This window comes from Aplidium turbinatum, chromosome 4 (assembly GCF_918807975.1).
Source record: "Aplidium turbinatum chromosome 4, kaAplTurb1.1, whole genome shotgun sequence".
Lineage (NCBI taxonomy): Eukaryota > Metazoa > Chordata > Ascidiacea > Aplousobranchia > Polyclinidae > Aplidium > Aplidium turbinatum.
Window position 1 is genome coordinate 19,811,319 of NC_137475.1, and position 27,423 is coordinate 19,838,741.

A 27,423-nucleotide genomic window follows, 5' to 3' on the forward strand; every position below is an offset into this window, starting at 1 on the left:
AAAAACTTTCTTAGACAATTTTTAATGACATTAGTTCCAAACTAAAAGAATTAGATAGTTTCGCAAAAAAAAATTATTTTTCACTGTATGAAATGTCTTGGAAAAATTTTTTTAAAAATTCAATTTTTTTTCAATAATGTTCACTTTTAGTACGTAAATAAACTTTCTTAGACAATTTTTAATGACGTTAGTTCCAAACTAAAAAAATTAGATAGTTTCGCAAAAAAAAAATTATTTTTCACTGTATGAAATGTCTTGGAAAAAGTTTTTTGAAAAGACAATTTTTTTTCAATAATGTTCACTTTTAGTACGTAACAAAACTTCCTTAGACAATTTTTAATGACGTTAGTTCCAAACTAAAAGAATTAGATAGTTTCGCAAAAAAAAATTATTTTTCACTGTATGAAATGTCTTAGAAAAGTTTTTGAAAAATTTTTTTGAAAAGACAATTTTTTTTCAATTATGTTCACTTTTAGTGCGTAAAAAAACTTTCTTAGACAATTTTTAATGACGTTAGTTCCAAACTAAAAGAATTAGATAGTTTCACAAAAAAAAATTATTTTTCACTGTATGAAATGTCTTGGAAATAGTTTTTTGAAAAGACAAGTTTTTTTCAATGATGTTCACTTTTAGTACGTAACAAAACTTTCTTAGACAATTTTTAATGACGTTAGTTCCAAACTAAAAGAATTAGATAGTTTCGCAAAAAAAAATTATTTTTCACGGTATGAAATGTCTTGGAAAAAGTTTTTTGAAAAGACAAGTTTTTTTCAATGATGTTCACTTTTAGCACGTAACAAAACTTTCTTAGACAATTTTTAATGACGTTAGTTCCAAACTAAAAGAATTAGATAGTTTCCCAAAAAAAATTTATTTTTTACTGTATGAAATGTCTTAGAAAAATTTTTGAAAAATTTTTTTGAAAAGACAATTTTTTTTCGATAATGTTCACTTTTAGTTCGTAAATAAACTTTCTTAGACAATTTTTAATGACGTTAGTTCCAAACTAAAAGAATTAGAGAGTTTTGCAAAAAAAATTATTTTTTACTGCATGAAATGTCTTGAAAAAGTTTTTGAGAAACTTTTGAAAAAGACAATTTTTTTTCAATAATGTTCACTATTGGTACGTAAAAAAACTTTCTTAGACAATTTTTAATGACATTAGTTCCAAACTAAAAGAATTAGATTGTTTCGCAAAAAAAAATTATTTTTCACTGTATGAAATGTCTTAGAAAAGTTTTTGAAAAATTTTTTTGAAAAGGCAATTTTTTTTTAATAATGTTCACTTTTAGTACGTAAAAAACTTTCTTAGACAATTTTTAATGACGTTAGTTCCAAACTAAAAGAATTAGATAGTTTCGCAAAAAAAATTATTTTGCACAATATGAAATGTCTTGGAAAAATTTCTTTGAAAAGACAATTTTTTTTCAATAATGTTCACTTTTAGTACGTAAATAAACTTTCTTAGACAATTTTTAATGATGTTAGTTCCAAACTAAAAGAATTAGATAGTTTCGCAAAAAAAAATTATTTTTCACTGTATGAAATGTCTTAGAAAAATTTCTGAAAAATTTCTTTGAAAAGACAATTTTTTTTCAATAATGTTCACTTTTAGTACGTAAAAAAACTTTCTTAGACAAGTTTTAATGACGTTAGTTCCAAACTAAAGAAATTAGATAGTTTCGCAAAAAAAATTTATTTTTCACTGTATGAAATGTCTTAGAAAAACTTTTGAAAATTTTTTTTGAAAACACAATTTTTTTTCGATAATGTTCACTTTTAGTACGTAAAAAAACTTTCTTAGACAATTTTTAATGACGTTAGTTCCAAACTAAAAGAATTAGATAGTTTTGCAAAAAAAAAAAGTTTTTCACTCTATGAAATGTTTTCAAAAAATTTTTTTGAAAAGACAATTTTTTTTCAATAATGTTCACTTTTAGTACGTTACAAAACTTCCTTAGACAATTTTTAATGACGTTAGTTCCAAACTAAAAGAATTAGATAGTTTCGCAAAAAAAAATTATTTTTCACTGTATGAAATGTCCTTGAAAAATTTTTGAAAAATTTTTTTGAAAAGACAATTTTTTTTCAATAATGTTCACTTTTAGTACGTAAATAAACTTTCTTAGACAATTTTTAATGACGTTAGTTCCAAACTAAAAGAATTAGATAGTTTCGCAAAAAAAAATTAGTTTTCACTGTATGAAATGTCTTAGAAAAATTTCTGAAAAATTTCTTTGATAAGACAATTTTTTTTCAATAATGTTCACTTTTAGTACGTAAAAAAACTTTTTTAGACAATTTTTAATGACGTTAGTTCCAAACTAAAAGAATTAGATAGTTTTCCAAAAAAAAAAAGTTTTTCACTGTATGAAATGGTTTTGAAAAATTTTTTTAAAAAGACAATTTTTTTTCAATAATGTTCACTTTTAGTACGTAACAAAACTTTCTTAGACAATTTTTAATGACGTTCGTTCCAAACTACAAGAATTAGATAGTTTCGCAAAAAAAAATTATTTTTTACTGTATGAAATGTTTTTGAAAAATATTTGAAAAATTTTTTTAAAAAGACAATTTTTTTTCAATAATGTTCACTTTTAGTACGTAAATAAACATTCTTAGACAATTTTTAATGACGTTAGTTCCAAACTAAAAGAATTAGATAGTTTCGCAAAAAAAAATTATTTTTCACTGTATGAAATGTCTTAGAAAAACTTCTGAAAAATTTCTTTGAAAAGACAATTTTTTTTCAATAATGTTCACTTTTAGTACGTAAATAAACTTTCTTAGACAATTTTTAATGACGTTAGTTCCAAACTAAAAGAATTAGATAGTTTCGCAAAAAAAAATTATTTTTCACTGTATGAAATGTCTTAGAAAAATTTCTGAAAAATTTCTTTGAAAGACAATTTTTTTTCAATAATGTTCACTTTTAGTACGTAAATAAACTTTCTTAGACAATTTTTAATGACGTTAGTTCCAAACTAAAAGAATTAGATAGATTCGCAAAAAAAAATTATTTTTCACTGTATGAAATGTCTTAGAAAAATTTCTGAAAAATTTCTTTGAAAAGACAATTTTTTTTCAATAATGTTCACTTATAGTACGTAAATAAACTTTCTTAGACAATTTTTAATGACGTTAGTTCCAAACTAAAAGAATTAGATAGTTTGCCAAAAAAAATTTATTTTTTACTGTATGAAATGTCTTAGAAAAATTTTTGAAAAATTTTTTTGAAAAGACAATTTTTTTTCAATAATGTTCACTTTTAGTTCGTAAATAAACTTTCTTAGACAATTTTTAAAAACGTTAGTTCCAAACTAAAAGAATTAGATAGTTTCGCAGAAAAAAATTATTTTTTAATGCATGAAATGTCTTGGAAAAGTTTTTGAAAAACTTTTGAAAAAGACAATTTTCTTCAATAATGTTCACTTTAGTACGTAAAAAAACTTTCTTAGACAATTTTTAATGACGTTAGTTTCAAACTAAAAGAATTAGATTGTTTCGCAAAAAAAAATTATTTTTCACTGTATGAAATGTTTTAGAAAATTTTTGAAAAATTTTTTTGAAAAGACAATTTTTTTTCAATAATGTTCACTATTGGTTCGTAAAAAAACTTTCTTAGACAATTTTTAATGACATTAGTTCCAAACTAAAAGAATTAGATAGTTTCGCAAAAAAAAATTATTTTTCACTGTATGAAATGTCTTAGAAAAGTTTTTGAAAAATTTTTTTGAAAACACAAATTTTTTTCGATAATGTTCACTTTTAGTACGTAAAAAAACTTTCTTAGACAATTTTTAATGACGTTAGTTCCAAACAAAAAGAATTAGATAGTTTCGCAAAAAAAATTATTTTTCACTGTATGAAATGTCTTGGAAAAATTTTTTTAAAAATTCAATTTTTTTTCAATAATGTTCACTTTTAGTACGTAAATAAACTTTCTTAGACAATTTTTAATGACGTTAGTTCCAAACTAAAAAAATTAGATAGTTTCGCAAAAAAAAAATTATTTTTCACTGTATGAAATGTCTTGGAATAAGTTTTTTGAAAAGACAATTTTTTTTCAATAATGTTCACTTTTAGTACGTAACAAAACTTCCTTAGACAATTTTTAATGACGTTAGTTCCAAACTAAAAGAATTAGATAGTTTCGCAAAAAAAAATTATTTTTCACTGTATGAAATGTCTTAGAAAAATTTTTGAAAAATTTTTTTGAAAAGACAATTTTTTTTCGATAATGTTCACTTTTAGTTCGTAAATAAACTTTCTTAGACAATTTTTAATGACGTTAGTTCCAAACTAAAAGAATTAGAGAGTTTTGCAAAAAAAATTATTTTTTACTGCATGAAATGTCTTGAAAAAGTTTTTGAGAAACTTTTGAAAAAGACAATTTTTTTTCAATAATGTTCACTATTGGTACGTAAAAAAACTTTCTTAGACAATTTTTAATGACATTAGTTCCAAACTAAAAGAATTAGATAGTTTCGCAAAAAAAAATTATTTTTCACTGTATGAAATGTCTTAGAAAAGTTTTTGAAAAATTTTTTTGAAAACACAAATTTTTTTCGATAATGTTCACTTTTAGTACGTAAAAAAACTTTCTTAGACAATTTTTAATGACGTTAGTTCCAAACAAAAAGAATTAGATAGTTTCGCAAAAAAAATTATTTTTCACTGTATGAAATGTCTTGGAAAAATTTTTTTAAAAATTCAATTTTTTTTCAATAATGTTCACTTTTAGTACGTAAATAAACTTTCTTAGACAATTTTTAATGACGTTAGTTCCAAACTAAAAAAATTAGATAGTTTCGCAAAAAAAAAATTATTTTTCACTGTATGAAATGTCTTGGAAAAAGTTTTTTGAAAAGACAAGTTTTTTTCAATGATGTTCACTTTTTGTACGTAAAAAAACTTTCTTAGACAATTTTTAATGACGTTAGTTCCAAACAAAAAGAATTAGATAGTTTCGAAAAAAAAAATTATTTTTCACTGTATGAAATGTCTTGGAAATAGTTTTTTGAAAAGACAAGTTTTTTTCAATGATGTTCACTTTTAGTACGTAACAAAACTTTCTTAGACAATTTTTAATGACGTTAGTTCCAAACTAAAAGAATTAGATAGTTTCGCAAAAAAAAATTATTTTTCACGGTATGAAATGTCTTGGAAAAAGTTTTTTGAAAAGACAATTTTTTTTCAATAATGTTCACTTTTAGTACGTAAATAAACTTTCTTAGACAATTTTTAATGACGTTAGTTCCAAACTAAAAGAATTAGATAGTTTCGCAAAAAAAAATTATTTTTCACTGTATGAAATGTCTTAGAAAAATTTCTGAAAAATTTCTTTGAAAGACAATTTTTTTTCAATAATGTTCACTTTTAGTACGTAAATAAACTTTCTTAGACAATTTTTAATGACGTTAGTTCCAAACTAAAAGAATTAGATAGATTCGCAAAAAAAAATTATTTTTCACTGTATGAAATGTCTTAGAAAAATTTCTGAAAAATTTCTTTGAAAAGACAATTTTTTTTCAATAATGTTCACTTTTAGTACGTAAATAAACTTTCTTAGACAATTTTTAATGACGTTAGTTCCAAACTAAAAGAATTAGATAGTTTGCCAAAAAAAATTTATTTTTTACTGTATGAAATGTCTTAGAAAAATTTTTGAAAAATTTTTTTGAAAAGACAATTTTTTTTCAATAATGTTCACTTTTAGTTCGTAAATAAACTTTCTTAGACAATTTTTAAAAACGTTAGTTCCAAACTAAAAGAATTAGATAGTTTCGCAGAAAAAAATTATTTTTTAATGCATGAAATGTCTTGGAAAAGTTTTTGAAAAACTTTTGAAAAAGACAATTTTTTTCAATAATGTTCACTTTAGTACGTAAAAAAACTTTCTTAGACAATTTTTAATGACGTTAGTTTCAAACTAAAAGAATTAGATTGTTTCGCAAAAAAAAATTATTTTTCACTGTATGAAATGTTTTAGAAAATTTTTGAAAAATTTTTTTGAAAAGACAATTTTTTTTCAATAACGTTCACTATTGGTTCGTAAAAAAACTTTCTTAGACAATTTTTAATGACATTAGTTCCAAACTAAAAGAATTAGATAGTTTCGCAAAAAAAAATTATTTTTCACTGTATGAAATGTCTTAGAAAAGTTTTTGAAAAATTTTTTTGAAAACACAAATTTTTTTCGATAATGTTCACTTTTAGTACGTAAAAAAACTTTCTTAGACAATTTTTAATGACGTTAGTTCCAAACAAAAAGAATTAGATAGTTTCGCAAAAAAAATTATTTTTCACTGTATGAAATGTCTTGGAAAAATTTTTTTAAAAATTCAATTTTTTTTCAATAATGTTCACTTTTAGTACGTAAATAAACTTTCTTAGACAATTTTTAATGACGTTAGTTCCAAACTAAAAAAATTAGATAGTTTCGCAAAAAAAAAATTATTTTTCACTGTATGAAATGTCTTGGAATAAGTTTTTTGAAAAGACAATTTTTTTTCAATAATGTTCACTTTTAGTACGTAACAAAACTTCCTTAGACAATTTTTAATGACGTTAGTTCCAAACTAAAAGAATTAGAGAGTTTTGCAAAAAAAATTATTTTTTACTGCATGAAATGTCTTGAAAAAGTTTTTGAGAAACTTTTGAAAAAGACAATTTTTTTTCAATAATGTTCACTATTGGTACGTAAAAAAACTTTCTTAGACAATTTTTAATGACATTAGTTCCAAACTAAAAGAATTAGATAGTTTCGCAAAAAAAAATTATTTTTCACTGTATGAAATGTCTTAGAAAAGTTTTTGAAAAATTTTTTTGAAAACACAAATTTTTTTCGATAATGTTCACTTTTAGTACGTAAAAAAACTTTCTTAGACAATTTTTAATGACGTTAGTTCCAAACAAAAAGAATTAGATAGTTTCGCAAAAAAAATTATTTTTCACTGTATGAAATGTCTTGGAAAAATTTTTTTAAAAATTCAATTTTTTTTCAATAATGTTCACTTTTAGTACGTAAATAAACTTTCTTAGACAATTTTTAATGACGTTAGTTCCAAACTAAAAAAATTAGATAGTTTCGCAAAAAAAAAATTATTTTTCACTGTATGAAATGTCTTGGAAAAAGTTTTTTGAAAAGACAAGTTTTTTTCAATGATGTTCACTTTTTGTACGTAAAAAAACTTTCTTAGACAATTTTTAATGACGTTAGTTCCAAACAAAAAGAATTAGATAGTTTCGCAAAAAAAAATTATTTTTCACTGTATGAAATGTCTTGGAAATAGTTTTTTGAAAAGACAAGTTTTTTTCAATGATGTTCACTTTTAGTACGTAACAAAACTTTCTTAGACAATTTTTAATGACGTTAGTTCCAAACTAAAAGAATTAGATAGTTTCGCAAAAAAAAATTATTTTTCACGGTATGAAATGTCTTGGAAAAAGTTTTTTGAAAAGACAAGTTTTTTTCAATGATGTTCACTTTTAGTACGTAACAAAACTTTCTTAGACAATTTTTAATGACGTTAGTTTCAAACTAAAAGAATTAGATTGTTTCGCAAAAAAAAATTATTTTTCACTGTATGAAATGTCTTAGAAAAGTTTTTGAAAAATTTTTTTGAAAAGGCAATTTTTTTTTAATAATGTTCACTTTTAGTACGTAAAAAAACTTTCTTAGACAATTTTTAATGACGTTAGTTCCAAACTAAAAGAATTAGATAGTTTCGCAAAAAAAAATTATTTTGCACAATATGAAATGTCTTGGAAAAATTTTTTTGAAAAGACAATTTTTTTGCAATAATGTTCACTTTTAGTACGTAACAAAACTTCCTTAGATGATTTTTAATGACGTTAGTTCCAAACTAAAAGAATTAGATAGTTTCGCAAAAAAAAATTATTTTTCACTGTATGAAATGTCTTAGAAAAGTTTTTGAAAAATTTTTTTGAAAAGACAATTTTTTTTCAATAATGTTCACTTTTAGTACGTAAAAAAACTTTCTTAGACAATTTTTAATGACGTTAGTTCCAAACTAAAAGAATTAGGTAGTTTCGCAAAAAAAAATTATTTTTCACTGTATGAAATGTCTTGGAAATAGTTTTTTGAAAAGACAAGTTTTTTTCAATGATGTTCACTTTTAGTACGTAACAAAACTTTCTTAGACAATTTTCAATGACGTTAGTTCCAAACTAAAAGAATTAGATAGTTTCGCAAAAAAAAATTATTTTGCACAGTATGAAATGTCTTGGAAAAATTTTTTTGAAAAGACAATTTTTTTTCAATAATGTTCACTTTTAGTACGTAACAAAACTTCCTTAGATGATTTTTAATGACGTTAGTTCCAAACTAAAAGAATTAGATAGTTTCGCAAAAAAAAATTATTTTTCACTGTATGAAATGTCTTAGAAAAAATTTTGAAAAATTTGTTTGAAAACACAATTTTTTTTCGATAATGTTCACTTTTAGTACGTAAAAAAACTTTCTTAGACAATTTTTAATGACGTTAGTTCCAAACAAAAAGAATTAGATAGTTTCGCAAAAAAAAATTATTTTTCACTGTATGAAATGTCTTGGAAAAATTTTTTTAAAAAGACATTTTTTTTTTCAATAATGTTCACTTTTGGTACGTAAAAAAACTTTCTTAGACAATTTTTAATGACGTTAGTTCCAAACTAAAAGAATTAGATAGTTTCGCAAAAAAAAATTAATTTTCACTGTATGAAATGTCTTAGAAAAATTTCTGAAAAATTTCTTTGATAAGACAACTTTTTTTCAATAATGTTCACTTTTAGTACGTAAAAAAACTTTCTTAGACAATTTTTAATGACGTTAGTTCCTAACTAAAAGAATTAGATAGTTTTCCAAAAAAAAAAAGTTTTTCACTGTATGAAATGGTTTTGAAAAATTTTTTTAAAAAGACAATTTTTTTTCAATAATGTTCACTTTTAGTACGTAAAAAAACTTTCTTAGACAATTTTTAATGACGTTAGTTCCAAACTAAAAGAATTAGGTAGTTTCGCAAAAAAAAATTATTTTTCACTGTATGAAATGTCTTAGAAAAGTTTTTGAAAAATTTTTTTGAAAAGGCAATTTTTTTTTAATAATGTTCACTTTTAGTACGTAAAAAAACTTTCTTAGACAATTTTTAATGACGTTAGTTCCAAACTAAAAGAATTAGATAGTTTCGCAAAAAAAAATTATTTTGCACAATATGAAATGTCTTGGAAAAATTTTTTTGAAAAGACAATTTTTTTTCAATAATGTTCACTTTTAGTACGTAACAAAACTTCCTTAGATGATTTTTAATGACGTTAGTTCCAAACTAAAAGAATTAGATAGTTTCGCAAAAAAAAATTATTTTTCACTGTATGAAATGTCTTAGAAAAAATTTTGAAAAATTTGTTTGAAAACACAATTTTTTTTCGATAATGTTCACTTTTAGTACGTAAAAAAACTTTCTTAGACAATTTTTAATGACGTTAGTTCCAAACAAAAAGAATTAGATAGTTTCGCAAGAAAAAATTATTTTTCACTGTATGAAATGTCTTGGAAAAATTTTTTTAAAAAGACATTTTTTTTTTCAATAATGTTCACTTTTAGTACGTAAAAAAACTTTCTTAGACAATTTTTAATGACGTTAGTTCCAAACTAAAAGAATTAGATAGTTTCGCAAAAAAAAATTATTTTTCACTGTATGAAATGTCTTAGAAAAGCTTTTGAAAAATTTTTTTGAAAACACAATTTTTTTTTAATAATGTTCACTTTTAGTACGTAAATAAACTTTCTTTGGCAATTTTTAATGACGTTAGTTCCAAACTAAACGAATTAGATAGTTTTGCAAAAAAAAAAAGTTTTTCACTGTATGAAATGTTTTTAAAAAATTTTTTTGAAAAGACAATTTTTTTTCAATAATGTTCACTTTTAGTACGTTACAAAACTTCCTTAGACAATTTTTAATGACGTTAGTTCCAAACTAAAAGAATTAGATAGTTTCGCAAAAAAAAATTATTTTTCACTGTATGAAATGTCTTAGAAAAATTTTTTTGAAAAGACAATTTTTTTTCAATAATGTTCACTTTTAGTACGTAAATAAACTTTCTTAGACAATTTTTAATGACGTTAGTTCCAAACTAAAAGAATTAGATAGTTTGCCAAAAAAAATTTATTTTTTACTGTATGAAATGTCTTAGAAAAATTTTTGAAAAATTTTTTTGAAAAGACAATTTTTTTTCAATAATGTTCACTTTTAGTTCGTAAATAAACTTTCTTAGACAATTTTTAATAACGTTAGTTCCAAACTAAAAAAATTAGATAGTTTCGCAAAAAAAAAATTATTTTTCACTGTATGAAATGTCTTGGAAAAAGTTTTTTGAAAAGACAAGTTTTTTTCAATGATGTTCACTTTTAGTACGTAAAAAAACTTTCTTAGACAATTTTTAATGACGTTAGTTCCAAACAAAAAGAATTAGATAGTTTCGCAAAAAAAAATTATTTTTCACTGTATGAAATGTCTTGGAAATAGTTTTTTGAAAAGACAAGTTTTTTTCAATGATGTTCACTTTTAGTACGTAACAAAACTTTCTTAGACAATTTTTAATGACGTTAGTTCCAAACTAAAAGAATTAGATAGTTTCGCAAAAAAAAATTATTTTTCACAATATGAAATGTCTTGGAAAAAGTTTTTTGAAAAGACAAGTTTTTTTCAATGATGTTCACTTTTAGTACGTAACAAAACTTTCTTAGACAATTTTTAATGACGTTAGTTTCAAACTAAAAGAATTAGATTGTTTCGCAAAAAAAAATTATTTTTCACTGTATGAAATGTCTTAGAAAAGTTTTTGAAAAATTTTTTTGAAAAGGCAATTTTTTTTTAATAATGTTCACTTTTAGTACGTAAAAAAACTTTCTTAGACAATTTTTAATGACGTTAGTTCCAAACTAAAAGAATTAGATAGTTTCGCAAAAAAAAATTATTTTGCACAATATGAAATGTCTTGGAAAAATTTTTTTGAAAAGACAATTTTTTTTCAATAATGTTCACTTTTAGTACGTAACAAAACTTCCTTAGATGATTTTTAATGACGTTAGTTCCAAACTAAAAGAATTAGATAGTTTCGCAAAAAAAAATTATTTTTCACTGTATGAAATGTCTTAGAAAAGTTTTTGAAAAATTTTTTTGAAAAGACAATTTTTTTTCAATAATGTTCACTTTTAGTACGTAAAAAAACTTTCTTAGACAATTTTTAATGACGTTAGTTCCAAACTAAAAGAATTAGGTAGTTTCGCAAAAAAAAATTATTTTTCACTGTATGAAATGTCTTGGAAATAGTTTTTTGAAAAGACAAGTTTTTTTCAATGATGTTCACTTTTAGTACGTAACAAAACTTTCTTAGACAATTTTTAATGACGTTAGTTCCAAACTAAAAGAATTAGATAGTTTCGCAAAAAAAAATTATTTTGCACAGTATGAAATGTCTTGGAAAAATTTTTTTGAAAAGACAATTTTTTTTCAATAATGTTCACTTTTAGTAAGTAACAAAACTTCCTTAGATGATTTTTAATGACGTTAGTTCCAAACTAAAAGAATTAGATAGTTTCGCAAAAAAAAATTATTTTTCACTGTATGAAATGTCTTAGAAAAAATTTTGAAAAATTTGTTTGAAAACACAATTTTTTTTCGATAATGTTCACTTTTAGTACGTAAAAAAACTTTCTTAGACAATTTTTAATGACGTTAGTTCCAAACAAAAAGAATTAGATAGTTTCGCAAAAAAAAATTATTTTTCACTGTATGAAATGTCTTGGAAAAATTTTTTTAAAAAGACATTTTTTTTTTTCAATAATGTTCACTTTTAGTACGTAAAAAAACTTTCTTAGACAATTTTTAATGACGTTAGTTCCAAACTAAAAGAATTAGATAGTTTCGCAAAAAAAAATTAATTTTCACTGTATGAAATGTCTTAGAAAAATTTCTGAAAAATTTCTTTGATAAGACAACTTTTTTTCAATAATGTTCACTTTTAGTACGTAAAAAAACTTTCTTAGACAATTTTTAATGACGTTAGTTCCAAACTAAAAGAATTAGATAGTTTTCCAAAAAAAAAAAGTTTTTCACTGTATGAAATGGTTTTGAAAAATTTTTTTAAAAAGACAATTTTTTTTCAATAATGTTCACTTTTCGTACGTAACAAAACTTTCTTAGACAATTTTTAATGACGTTCGTTCCAAACTAAAAGAATTAGATAGTTTCGCAAAAAAAAATTATTTTTTACTGTATGAAATGTTTTTGAAAAATTTTTGAAAAATTTTTTTGAAAAGACAATTTTTTTTCAATAATGTTCACTTTTAGTACGTAAATAAACTTTCTTAGACAATTTTTAATGACGTTAGTTCCAAACTAAAAGAATTAGATAGTTTCGCAAAAAAAAATTATTTTTCACTGTATGAAATGGTTTTGAAAAATTTTTTTGAAAAGACAATTTTTTTCAATAATGTTCACTTTTAGTACGTAAATAAACTTTCTTAGACAATTTTTAATGACGTTAGTTCCAAACTAAAAGAATTAGATAGTTTCGCAAAAAAAAATTATTTTTCACTGTATGAAATGTCTTAGAAAAAATTTCTGAAAAATTTCTTTGAAAAGACAATTTTTTTTCAATAATGTTCACTTTTAGTACGTAAATAAACTTTCTTAGACAATTTTTAATGACGTTAGTTCCAAACTAAAAGAATTAGATAGATTCGCAAAAAAAAATTATTTTTCACTGTATGAAATGTCTTAGAAAAATTTCTGAAAAATTTCTTTGAAAAGACAATTTTTTTCAATAATGTTCACTTTTAGTACGTAAAAAGTTTCTTAGACAATTTTTAATGACGTTAGTTCCAAACAAAAAGAATTAGATAGTTTCGCAAAAAAAATTATTTTTCACTGTATGAAATGTCTTGGAAAAATTTTTTTAAAAATTCAATTTTTTTTCAATGATGTTCACTTTTAGTACGTAAAAAAACTTTCTTAGACAATTTTTAATGACGTTAGTTCCAAACAAAAAGAATTAGATAGTTTCGCAAAAAAAAATTATTTTTCACTGTATGAAATGTCTTGGAAATAGTTTTTTGAAAAGACAAGTTTTTTTCAATGATGTTCACTTTTAGTACGTAACAAAACTTTCTTAGACAATTTTTAATGACGTTAGTTCCAAACTAAAAGAATTAGATAGTTTCGCAAAAAAAAATTATTTTTCACGGTATGAAATGTCTTGGAAAAAGTTTTTTGAAAAGACAAGTTTTTTTCAATGATGTTCACTTTTAGTACGTAACAAAACTTTCTTAGACAATTTTTAATGACGTTAGTTTCAAACTAAAAGAATTAGATTGTTTCGCAAAAAAAAATTATTTTTCACTGTATGAAATGTCTTAGAAAAGTTTTTGAAAAATTTTTTTGAAAAGGCAATTTTTTTTTAATAATGTTCACTTTTAGTTCGTAAAAAAACTTTCTTAGACAATTTTTAATGACGTTAGTTCCAAACTAAAAGAATTAGATAGTTTCGAAAAAAAAATTATTTTGCACAATATGAAATGTCTTGGAAAAATTTTTTTGAAGAGACAATTTTTTTTCAATAATGTTCACTTTTAGTACGTAACAAAACTTCCTTAGATGATTTTTAATGACGTTAGTTCCAAACTAAAAGAATTAGATAGTTTCGCAAAAAAAAATTATTTTTCACTGTATGAAATGTCTTAGAAAAGTTTTTGAAAAATTGTTTTGAAAAGACAATTTTTTTTCAATAATGTTCACTTTTAGTACGTAAAAAAACTTTCTTAGACAATTTTTAATGACGTTAGTTCCAAACTAAAAGAATTAGGTAGTTTCGCAAAAAAAAATTATTTTTCACTGTATGAAATGTCTTGGAAATAGTTTTTTGAAAAGACAAGTTTTTTTCAATGATGTTCACTTTTAGTACGTAACAAAACTTTCTTAGACAATTTTTAATGACGTTAGTTCCAAACTAAAAGAATTAGATAGTTTCGCAAAAAAAAATTATTTTGCACAGTATGAAATGTCTTGGAAAAATTTTTTTCAAAAGACAATTTTTTTTCAATAATGTTCACTTTTAGTACGTAACAAAACTTCCTTAGATGATTTTTAATGACGTTAGTTCCAAACTAAAAGAATTAGATAGTTTCGCAAAAAAAAATTATTTTTCACTGTATGAAATGTCTTAGAAAAAATTTTGAAAAATTTGTTTGAAAACACAATTTTTTTTCGATAATGTTCACTTTTAGTACGTAAAAAAACTTTCTTAGACAATTTTTAATGACGTTAGTTCCAAACAAAAAGAATTAGATAGTTTCGCAAAAAAAAATTATTTTTCACTGTATGAAATGTCTTAGAAAAGTTTTTGAAAAATTTTTTTGAAAAGGCAATTTTTTTTTAATAATGTTCACTTTTAGTACGTAAAAAAACTTTCTTAGACAATTTTTAATGACGTTAGTTCCAAACTAAAAGAATTAGATAGTTTCGCAAAAAAAAATTATTTTGCACAATATGAAATGTCTTGGAAAAATTTTTTTGAAAAGACAATTTTTTTTCAATAATGTTCACTTTTAGTACGTAACAAAACTTCCTTAGATGATTTTTAATGACGTTAGTTCCAAACTAAAAGAATTAGATAGTTTCGCAAAAAAAAATTATTTTTCACTGTATGAAATGTCTTAGAAAAAATTTTGAAAAATTTGTTTGAAAACACAATTTTTTTTCGATAATGTTCACTTTTAGTACGTAAAAAAACTTTCTTAGACAATTTTTAATGACGTTAGTTTCAAACAAAAAGAATTAGATAGTTTCGCAAGAAAAAATTATTTTTCACTGTATGAAATGTCTTGGAAAAATTTTTTTAAAAAGACATTTTTTTTTTCAATAATGTTCACTTTTAGTACGTAAAAAAACTTTCTTAGACAATTTTTAATGACGTTAGTTCCAAACTAAAAGAATTGGATAGTTTCACAAAAAAAATTATTTTTCACTGTATGAAATGTCTTAGAAAAGCTTTTGAAAAATTTTTTTGAAAACACAATTTTTTTTCAATAATGTTCACTTTTAGTACGTAAATAAACTTTCTTTGGCAATTTTTAATGACGTTAGTTCCAAACTAAACGAATTAGATAGTTTTGCAAAAAAAAAAAGTTTTTCACTGTATGAAATGTTTTTAAAAAATTTTTTTGAAAAGACAATTTTTTTTCAATAATGTTCACTTTTAGTACGTTACAAAACTTCCTTAGACAATTTTTAATGACGTTAGTTCCAAACTAAAAGAATTAGATAGTTTCGCAAAAAAAAATTATTTTTCACTGTATGAAATGTCTTAGAAAAATTTTTTTGAAAAGACAATTTTTTTTCAATAATGTTCACTTTTAGTACGTAAATAAACTTTCTTAGACAATTTTTAATGACGTTAGTTCCAAACTAAAAGAATTAGATAGTTTGCCAAAAAAAATTTATTTTTTACTGTATGAAATGTCTTAGAAAAATTTTTGAAAAATTTTTTTGAAAAGACAATTTTTTTTCAATAATGTTCACTTTTAGTTCGTAAATAAACTTTCTTAGACAATTTTTAATAACGTTAGTTCCAAACTAAAAGAATTAGATAGTTTCGCAGAAAAAAATTATTTTTTAATGCATGAAATGTCTTGGAAAAGTTTTTGAAAAACTTTTGAAAAAGACAATTTTTTTCAATAATGTTCACTTTAGTACGTAAAAAAACTTTCTTAGACAATTTTTAATGACGTTAGTTTCAAACTAAAAGAATTAGATTGTTTCGCAAAAAAAAATTATTTTTCACTGTATGAAATGTTTTAGAAAATTTTTGAAAAATTTTTTTGAAAAGACAATTTTTTTTCAATAATGTTCACTATTGGTACGTAAAAAAACTTTCTTAGACAATTTTTAATGACATTAGTTCCAAACTAAAAGAATTAGATAGTTTCGCAAAAAAAAATTATTTTTCACTGTATGAAATGTCTTAGAAAAGTTTTTGAAAAATTTTTTAGAAAAAACACAATTTTTTTTCAATAATGTTCACTTTTAGTACGTAAATAAACTTTCTTTGGCAATTTTTAATGACGTTAGTTCCAAACTAAACGAATTAGATAGTTTTGCAAAAAAAAAAAGTTTTTCACTGTATGAAATGTTTTTAAAAAATTTTTTTGAAAAGACAATTTTTTTTCAATAATGTTCACTTTTAGTACGTTACAAAACTTCCTTAGACAATTTTTAATGACGTTAGTTCCAAACTAAAAGAATTAGATAGTTTCGCAAAAAAAAATTATTTTTCACTGTATGAAATGTCCTTGAAAAATTTTTGAAAAATTTTTTTGAAAAGACAATTTTTTTTCAATAATGTTCACTTTTAGTACGTAAATAAACTTTCTTAGACAATTTTTAATGACGTTAGTTCCAAATTAAAAGAATTAGATAGTTTCGCAAAAAAAAATTATTTTTCACTGTATGAAATGTCTTAGAAAAACTTCTGAAAAATTTCTTTGAAAAGACAATTTTTTTTCAATAATGTTCACTTTTAGTACGTAAATAAACTTTCTTAGACAATTTTTAATGACGTTAGTTCCAAACTAAAAGAATTAGATAGATTCGCAAAAAAAAATTATTTTTCACTGTATGAAATGTCTTAGAAAAATTTCTGAAAAATTTCTTTGAAAAGACAATTTTTTTTCAATAATGTTCACTTTTAGTACGTAAATAAACTTTCTTAGACAATTTTTAATGATGTTAGTTCCAAACTAAAAGAATTAGATAGTTTCGCAAAAAAAAATTATTTTTCACTGTATGAAATGTCTTAGAAAAATTTCTGAAAAATTTCTTTAAAAAGACAATTTTTTTTCAATAATGTTCACTTTTAGTACGTAAAAAAACTTTCTTAGACAATTTTTAATGACGTTAGTTCCAAACTAAAGGAATTAGATAGTTTCGCAAAAAAAATTTATTTTTCACTGTATGAAATGTCTTAGAAAAACTTTTGAAAAATTTTTTTGAAAACACAATTTTTTTTCGATAATGTTCACTTTTAGTACGTAAAAAAACTTTCTTAGACAATTTTTAATGACGTTAGTTCCAAACTAAAAGAATTAGATAGTTTTGCAAAAAAAAAATTTTCACTCTATGAAATGTTTTTAAAAAATTTTTTTGAAAAGACAATTTTTTTTCAATAATGTTCACTTTTAGTACGTTACAAAACTTTCTTAGACAATTTTTAATGACGTTAGTTCCAAACTAAAAGAATTAGATAGTTTCGCAAAAAAAAATTATTTTTCACTGTATGAAATGTCCTTGAAAAATTTTTGAAAAATTTTTTTGAAAAGACAATTTTTTTTCAATAATGTTCACTTTTAGTACGTAAATAAACTTTCTTAGACAATTTTTAATGACGTTAGTTCCAAACTAAAAGAATTAGATAGTTTCGCAAAAAAAAATTAGTTTTCACTGTATGAAATGTCTTAGAAAAATTTCTGAAAAATTTCTTTGATAAGACAATTTTTTTTCAATAATGTTCACTTTTAGTACGTAAAAAAACTTTCTTAGACAATTTTTAATGACGTTAGTTCCAAACTAAAAGAATTAGATAGTTTTCCAAAAAAAAAAAGTTTTTCACTGTATGAAATGGTTTTGAAAAATTTTTTTAAAAAGACAATTTTTTTTCAATAATGTTCACTTTTAGTACGTAACAAAACTTTCTTAGACAATTTTTAATGACGTTCGTTCCAAACTACAAGAATTAGATAGTTTCGCAAAAAAAAATTATTTTTTACTGTATGAAATGTTTTTGAAAAATATTTGAAAAATTTTTTTGAAAAGACAATTTTTTTTCAATAATGTTCACTTTTAGTACGTAAATAAACATTCTTAGACAATTTTTAATGACGTTAGTTCCAAACTAAAAGAATTAGATAGTTTCGCAAAAAAAAATTATTTTTCACTGTATGAAATGTCTTAGAAAAACTTCTGAAAAATTTCTTTGAAAAGACAAGTTTTTTTCAATGATGTTCACTTTTAGTACGTAACAAAACTTTCTTAGACAATTTTTAATGACGTTAGTTTCAAACTAAAAGAATTAGATTGTTTCGCAAAAAAAAATTATTTTTCACTGTATGAAATGTCTTAGAAAAGTTTTTGAAAAATTTTTTTGAAAAGGCAATTTTTTTTTAATAATGTTCACTTTTAGTACGTAAAAAAACTTTCTTAGACAATTTTTAATGACGTTAGTTCCAAACTAAAAGAATTAGATAGTTTCGCAAAAAAAAATTATTTTGCACAATATGAAATGTCTTGGAAAAATTTTTTTGAAAAGACAATTTTTTTTCAATAATGTTCACTTTTAGTACGTAACAAAACTTCCTTAGATGATTTTTAATGACGTTAGTTCCAAACTAAAAGAATTAGATAGTTTCGCAAAAAAAAATTATTTTTCACTGTATGAAATGTCTTAGAAAAGTTTTTGAAAAATTTTTTTGAAAAGACAATTTTTTTTCAATAATGTTCACTTTTAGTACGTAAAAAAACTTTCTTAGACAATTTTTAATGACGTTAGTTCCAAACTAAAAGAATTAGGTAGTTTCGCAAAAAAAAATTATTTTTCACTGTATGAAATGTCTTGGAAATAGTTTTTTGAAAAGACAAGTTTTTTTCAATGATGTTCACTTTTAGTACGTAACAAAACTTTCTTAGACAATTTTTAATGACGTTAGTTCCAAACTAAAAGAATTAGATAGTTTCGCAAAAAAAAATTATTTTGCACAGTATGAAATGTCTTGGAAAAATTTTTTTGAAAAGACAATTTTTTTTCAATAATGTTCACTTTTAGTACGTAACAAAACTTCCTTAGATGATTTTTAATGACGTTAGTTCCAAACTAAAAGAATTAGATAGTTTCGCAAAAAAAAATTATTTTTCACTGTATGAAATGTATTAGAAAAAATTTTGAAAAATTTGTTTGAAAACACAATTTTTTTTCGATAATGTTCACTTTTAGTACGTAAAAAAACTTTCTTAGACAATTTTTAATGACGTTAGTTCCAAACAAAAAGAATTAGATAGTTTCGCAAAAAAAAATTATTTTTCACTGTATGAAATGTCTTGGAAAAATTTTTTTAAAAAGACATTTTTTTTTTTCAATAATGTTCACTTTTAGTACGTAAAAAAACTTTCTTAGACAATTTTTAATGACGTTAGTTCCAAACTAAAAGAATTAGATAGTTTCGCAAAAAAAAATTAATTTTCACTGTATGAAATGTCTTAGAAAAATTTCTGAAAAATTTCTTTGATAAGACAACTTTTTTTCAATAATGTTCACTTTTAGTACGTAAAAAAACTTTCTTAGACAATTTTTAATGACGTTAGTTCCAAACTAAAAGAATTAGATAGTTTCGCAAAAAAAAAAAGTTTTTCACTGTATGAAATGGTTTTGAAAAATTTTTTTAAAAAGACAATTTTTTTTCAATAATGTTCACTTTTCGTACGTAACAAAACTTTCTTAGACAATTTTTAATGACGTTCGTTCCAAACTAAAAGAATTAGATAGTTTCGCAAAAAAAAATTATTTTTTACTGTATGAAATGTTTTTGAAAAATTTTTGAAAAATTTTTTTGAAAAGACAATTTTTTTTCAATAATGTTCACTTTTAGTACGTAAATAAACTTTCTTAGACAATTTTTAATGACGTTAGTTCCAAACTAAAAGAATTAGATAGTTTCGCAAAAAAAAATTATTTTTCACTGTATGAAATGGTTTTGAAAAATTTTTTTGAAAAGACAATTTTTTTCAATAATGTTCACTTTTAGTACGTAAATAAACTTTCTTAGACAATTTTTAATGACGTTAGTTCCAAACTAAAAGAATTAGATAGTTTCGCAAAAAAAAATTATTTTTCACTGTATGAAATGTCTTAGAAAAAATTTCTGAAAAATTTCTTTGAAAAGACAATTTTTTTTCAATAATGTTCACTTTTAGTACGTAAATAAACTTTCTTAGACAATTTTTAATGACGTTAGTTCCAAACTAAAAGAATTAGATAGATTCGCAAAAAAAAATTATTTTTCACTGTATGAAATGTCTTAGAAAAATTTCTGAAAAATTTCTTTGAAAAGACAATTTTTTTCAATAATGTTCACTTTTAGTACGTAAAAAAACTTTCTTAGACAATTTTTAATGACGTTAGTTCCAAACAAAAAGAATTAGATAGTTTCGCAAAAAAAATTATTTTTCACTGTATGAAATGTCTTGGAAAAATTTTTTTAAAAATTCAATTTTTTTTCAATGATGTTCACTTTTAGTACGTAAAAAAACTTTCTTAGACAATTTTTAATGACGTTAGTTCTAAACAAAAAGAATTAGATAGTTTCGCAAAAAAAAATTATTTTTCACTGTATGAAATGTCTTGGAAATAGTTTTTTGAAAAGACAAGTTTTTTTCAATGATGTTCACTTTTAGTACGTAACAAAACTTTCTTAGACAATTTTTAATGACGTTAGTTCCAAACTAAAAGAATTAGATAGTTTCGCAAAAAAAAATTATTTTTCACGGTATGAAATGTCTTGGAAAAAGGTTTTTTGAAAAGACAAGTTTTTTTCAATGATGTTCACTTTTAGTACGTAACAAAACTTTCTTAGACAATTTTTAATGACGTTAGTTTCAAACTAAAAGAATTAGATTGTTTCGCAAAAAAAAATTATTTTTCACTGTATGAAATGTCTTAGAAAAGTTTTTGAAAAATTTTTTTGAAAAGGCAATTTTTTTTTAATAATGTTCACTTTTAGTACGTAAAAAAACTTTCTTAGACAATTTTTAATGACGTTAGTTCCAAACTAAAAGAATTAGATAGTTTCGAAAAAAAAATTATTTTGCACAATATGAAATGTCTTGGAAAAATTTTTTTGAAAAGACAATTTTTTTTCAATAATGTTCACTTTTAGTACGTAACAAAACTTCCTTAGATGATTTTTAATGACGTTAGTTCCAAACTAAAAGAATTAGATAGTTTCGCAAAAAAAAATTATTTTTCACTGTATGAAATGTCTTAGAAAAGTTTTTGAAAAATTGTTTTGAAAAGACAATTTTTTTTCAATAATGTTCACTTTTAGTACGTAAAAAAACTTTCTTAGACAATTTTTAATGACGTTAGTTCCAAACTAAAAGAATTAGATAGTTTCGCAAAAAAAAATTATTTTTCACTGTATGAAATGTCTTGGAAATAGTTTTTTGAAAAGACAAGTTTTTTTCAATGATGTTCACTTTTAGTACGTAACAAAACTTTCTTAGACAATTTTTAATGACGTTAGTTCCAAACTAAAAGAATTAGATAGTTTCGCAAAAAAAAATTATTTTGCACAGTATGAAATGTCTTGGAAAAATTTTTTTCAAAAGACAATTTTTTTTCAATAATGTTCACTTTTAGTACGTAACAAAACTTCCTTAGATGATTTTTAATGACGTTAGTTCCAAACTAAAAGAATTAGATAGTTTCGCAAAAAAAAATTATTTTTCACTGTATGAAATGTCTTAGAAAAAATTTTGAAAAATTTGTTTGAAAACACAATTTTTTTTCGATAATGTTCACTTTTAGTACGTAAAAAAACTTTCTTAGACAATTTTTAATGACGTTAGTTCCAAACAAAAAGAATTAGATAGTTTCGCAAAAAAAAATTATTTTTCACTGTATGAAATGTCTTAGAAAAGTTTTTGAAAAATTTTTTTGAAAAGGCAATTTTTTTTTAATAATGTTCACTTTTAGTACGTAAAAAAACTTTCTTAGACAATTTTTAATGACGTTAGTTCCAAACTAAAAGAATTAGATAGTTTCGCAAAAAAAAATTATTTTGCACAATATGAAATGTCTTGGAAAAATTTTTTTGAAAAGACAATTTTTTTTCAATAATGTTCACTTTTAGTACGTAACAAAACTTCCTTAGATGATTTTTAATGACGTTAGTTCCAAACTAAAAGAATTAGATAGTTTCGCAAAAAAAAATTATTTTTCACTGTATGAAATGTCTTAGAAAAAATTTTGAAAAATTTGTTTGAAAACACAATTTTTTTTCGATAATGTTCACTTTTAGTACGTAAAAAAACTTTCTTAGACAATTTTTAATGACGTTAGTTCCAAACAAAAAGAATTAGATAGTTTCGCAAGAAAAAATTATTTTTCACTGTATGAAATGTCTTGGAAAAATTTTTTTAAAAAGACAAGTTTTTTTCAATGATGTTCACTTTTAGTACGTAACAAAACTTCCTTAGATGATTTTTAATGACGTTAGTTCCAAACTAAAAGAATTAGATAGTTTCGCAAAAAAAAATTATTTTTCACTGTATGAAATGTCTTAGAAAAAATTTTGAAAAATTTGTTTGAAAACACAATTTTTTTTCGATAATGTTCACTTTTAGTACGTAAAAAAACTTTCTTAGACAATTTTTAATGACGTTAGTTCCAAACAAAAAGAATTAGATAGTTTCGCAAAAAAAATTATTTTTCACTGTATGAAATGTCTTGGAAAAATTTTTTTAAAAATTCAATTTTTTTTCAATGATGTTCACTTTTAGTACGTAAAAAAACTTTCTTAGACAATTTTTAATGACGTTAGTTCCAAACAAAAAGAATTAGATAGTTTCGCAAAAAAAAATTATTTTTCACTGTATGAAATGTCTTGGAAATAGTTTTTTGAAAAGACAAGTTTTTTTCAATGATGTTCACTTTTAGTACGTAACAAAACTTTCTTAGACAATTTTTAATGACGTTAGTTCCAAACTAAAAGAATTAGATAGTTTCGCAAAAAAAAATTATTTTTCACGGTATGAAATGTCTTGGAAAAAGTTTTTTGAAAAGACAAGTTTTTTTCAATGATGTTCACTTTTAGTACGTAACAAAACTTTCTTAGACAATTTTTAATGACGTTAGTTTCAAACTAAAAGAATTAGATTGTTTCGCAAAAAAAAATTATTTTTCACTGTATGAAATGTCTTAGAAAAGTCTTTGAAAAATTTTTTTGAAAAGGCAATTTTTTTTTAATAATGTTCACTTTTAGTACGTAAAAAAACTTTCTTAGACAATTTTTAATGACGTTAGTTCCAAACTAAAAGAATTAGATAGTTTCGAAAAAAAAATTATTTTGCACAATATGAAATGTCTTGGAAAAATTTTTTTGAAAAGACAATTTTTTTTCAATAATGTTCACTTTTAGTACGTAACAAAACTTCCTTAGATGATTTTTAATGACGTTAGTTCCAAACTAAAAGAATTAGATAGTTTCGCAAAAAAAAATTATTTTTCACTGTATGAAATGTCTTAGAAAAGTTTTTGAAAAATTGTTTTGAAAAGACAATTTTTTTTCAATAATGTTCACTTTTAGTACGTAAAAAAACTTTCTTAGACAATTTTTAATGACGTTAGTTCCAAACTAAAAGAATTAGGTAGTTTCGCAAAAAAAAATTATTTTTCACTGTATGAAATGTCTTGGAAATAGTTTTTTGAAAAGACAAGTTTTTTTCAATGATGTTCACTTTTAGTACGTAACAAAACTTTCTTAGACAATTTTTAATGACGTTAGTTCCAAACTAAAAGAATTAGATAGTTTCGCAAAAAAAAATTATTTTGCACAGTATGAAATGTCTTGGAAAAATTTTTTTCAAAAGACAATTTTTTTTCAATAATGTTCACTTTTAGTACGTAACAAAACTTCCTTAGATGATTTTTAATGACGTTAGTTCCAAACTAAAAGAATTAGATAGTTTCGCAAAAAAAAATTATTTTTCACTGTATGAAATGTCTTAGAAAAAATTTTGAAAAATTTGTTTGAAAACACAATTTTTTTTCGATAATGTTCACTTTTAGTACGTAAAAAAACTTTCTTAGACAATTTTTAATGACGTTAGTTCCAAACAAAAAGAATTAGATAGTTTCGCAAAAAAAAATTATTTTTCACTGTATGAAATGTCTTAGAAAAGTTTTTGAAAAATTTTTTTGAAAAGGCAATTTTTTTTTAATAATGTTCACTTTTAGTACGTAAAAAAACTTTCTTAGACAATTTTTAATGACGTTAGTTCCAAACTAAAAGAATTAGATAGTTTCGCAAAAAAAAATTATTTTGCACAATATGAAATGTCTTGGAAAAATTTTTTTGAAAAGACAATTTTTTTTCAATAATGTTCACTTTTAGTACGTAACAAAACTTCCTTAGATGATTTTTAATGACGTTAGTTCCAAACTAAAAGAATTAGATAGTTTCGCAAAAAAAAATTATTTTTCACTGTATGAAATGTCTTAGAAAAAATTTTGAAAAATTTGTTTGAAAACACAATTTTTTTTCGATAATGTTCACTTTTAGTACGTAAAAAAACTTTCTTAGACAATTTTTAATGACGTTAGTTCCAAACAAAAAGAATTAGATAGTTTCGCAAGAAAAAATTATTTTTCACTGTATGAAATGTCTTGGAAAAATTTTTTTAAAAAGACAAGTTTTTTTCAATGATGTTCACTTTTAGTACGTAACAAAACTTCCTTAGATGATTTTTAATGACGTTAGTTCCAAACTAAAAGAATTAGATAGTTTCGCAAAAAAAAATTATTTTTCACTGTATGAAATGTCTTAGAAAAAATTTTGAAAAATTTGTTTGAAAACACAATTTTTTTTCGATAATGTTCACTTTTAGTACGTAAAAAAACTTTCTTAGACAATTTTTAATGACGTTAGTTCCAAACAAAAAGAATTAGATAGTTTCGCAAAAAAAAATTATTTTTCACTGTATGAAATGTCTTAGAAAAGTTTTTGAAAAATTTTTTTGAAAAGGCAATTTTTTTTTAATAATGTTCACTTTTAGTACGTAAAAAAACTTTCTTAGACAATTTTTAATGACGTTAGTTCCAAACTAAAAGAATTAGATAGTTTCGCAAAAAAAAATTATTTTGCACAATATGAAATGTCTTGGAAAAATATTTTTGAAAAGACAATTTTTTTTCAATAATGTTCACTTTTAGTACGTAACAAAACTTCCTTAGGTGATTTTTAATGACGTTAGTTCCAAACTAAAAGAATTAGATAGTTTCGCAAAAAAAAATTATTTTTCACTGTATGAAATGTCTTAGAAAAAATTTTGAAAAATTTGTTTGAAAACACAATTTTTTTTCGATAATGTTCACTTTTAGTACGTAAAAAAACTTTCTTAGACAATTTTTAATGACGTTAGTTCCAAACAAAAAGAATTAGATAGTTTCGCAAGAAAAAATTATTTTTCACTGTATGAAATGTCTTGGAAAAATTTTTTTAAAAAGACATTTTTTTTTTCAATAATGTTCACTTTTAGTACGTAAAAAAACTTTCTTAGACAATTTTTAATGACGTTAGTTCCAAACTAAAAGAATTGGATAGTTTCACAAAAAAAATTATTTTTCACTGTATGAAATGTCTTAGAAAAAATTTTGAAAAATTTGTTTGAAAACACAATTTTTTTTCGATAATGTTCACTTTTAGTACGTAAAAAAACTTTCTTAGACAATTTTTAATGACGTTAGTTCCAAACTAAACGAATTAGATAGTTTTGCAAAAAAAAAAAGTTTTTCACTGTATGAAATGTTTTTAAAAAATTTTTTTGAAAAGACAATTTTTTTTCAATAATGTTCACTTTTAGTACGTTACAAAACTTCCTTAGACAATTTTTAATGACGTTAGTTCCAAACTAAAAGAATTAGATAGTTTCGCAAAAAAAAATTATTTTTCACTGTATGAAATGTCTTAGAAAAATTTTTTTGAAAAGACAATTTTTTTTCAATAATGTTCACTTTTAGTACGTAAATAAACTTTCTTAGACAATTTTTAATGACGTTAGTTCCAAACTAAAAGAATTAGATAGTTTGCCAAAAAAAATTTATTTTTTACTGTATGAAATGTCTTAGAAAAATTTTTGAAAAATTTTTTTGAAAAGACAATTTTTTTTCAATAATGTTCACTTTTAGTTCGTAAATAAACTTTCTTAGACAATTTTTAATAACGTTAGTTCCAAACTAAAAGAATTAGATAGTTTCGCAGAAAAAAATTATTTTTTAATGCATGAAATGTCTTGGAAAAGTTTTTGAAAAACTTTTGAAAAAGACAATTTTTTTCAATAATGTTCACTTTAGTACGTAAAAAAACTTTCTTAGACAATTTTTAATGACGTTAGTTTCAAACTAAAAGAATTAGATTGTTTCGCAAAAAAAAATTATTTTTCACTGTATGAAATGTTTTAGAAAATTTTTGAAAAATTTTTTTGAAAAGACAATTTTTTTTCAATAATGTTCACTATTGGTACGTAAAAAAACTTTCTTAGACAATTTTTAATGACATTAGTTCCAAACTAAAAGAATTAGATAGTTTCGCAAAAAAAAATTATTTTTCACTGTATGAAATGTCTTAGAAAAGTTTTTGAAAAATTTTTTTGAAAACACAATTTTTTTTCAATAATGTTCACTTTTAGTACGTAAATAAACTTTCTTTGGCAATTTTTAATGACGTTAGTTCCAAACTAAACGAATTAGATAGTTTTGCAAAAAAAAAAAGTTTTTCACTGTATGAAATGTTTTTAAAAAATTTTTTTGAAAAGACAATTTTTTTTCAATAATGTTCACTTTTAGTACGTTACAAAACTTCCTTAGACAATTTTTAATGACGTTAGTTTTAAACTAAAAGAATTAGATAGTTTCGCAAAAAAAAATTATTTTTCACTGTATGAAATGTCCTTGAAAAATTTTTGAAAAATTTTTTTGAAAAGACAATTTTTTTTCAATAATGTTCACTTTTAGTACGTAAATAAACTTTCTTAGACAATTTTTAATGACGTTAGTTCCAAACTAAAAGAATTAGATAGTTTCGCAAAAAAAAATTATTTTTCACTGTATGAAATGTCTTAGAAAAACTTCTGAAAAATTTCTTTGAAAAGACAATTTTTTTTCAATAATGTTCACTTTTAGTACGTAAATAAACTTTCTTAGACAATTTTTAATGACGTTAGTTCCAAACTAAAAGAATTAGATAGATTCGCAAAAAAAAATTATTTTTCACTGTATGAAATGTCTTAGAAAAATTTCTGAAAAATTTCTTTGAAAAGACAATTTTTTTTCAATAATGTTCACTTTTAGTACGTAAATAAACTTTCTTAGACAATTTTTAATGATGTTAGTTCCAAACTAAAAGAATTAGATAGTTTCGCAAAAAAAAATTATTTTTCACTGTATGAAATGTCTTAGAAAAATTTCTGAAAAATTTCTTTAAAAAGACAATTTTTTTTCAATAATGTTCACTTTTAGTACGTAAAAAAACTTTCTTAGACAATTTTTAATGACGTTAGTTCCAAACTAAAGGAATTAGATAGTTTCGCAAAAAAAATT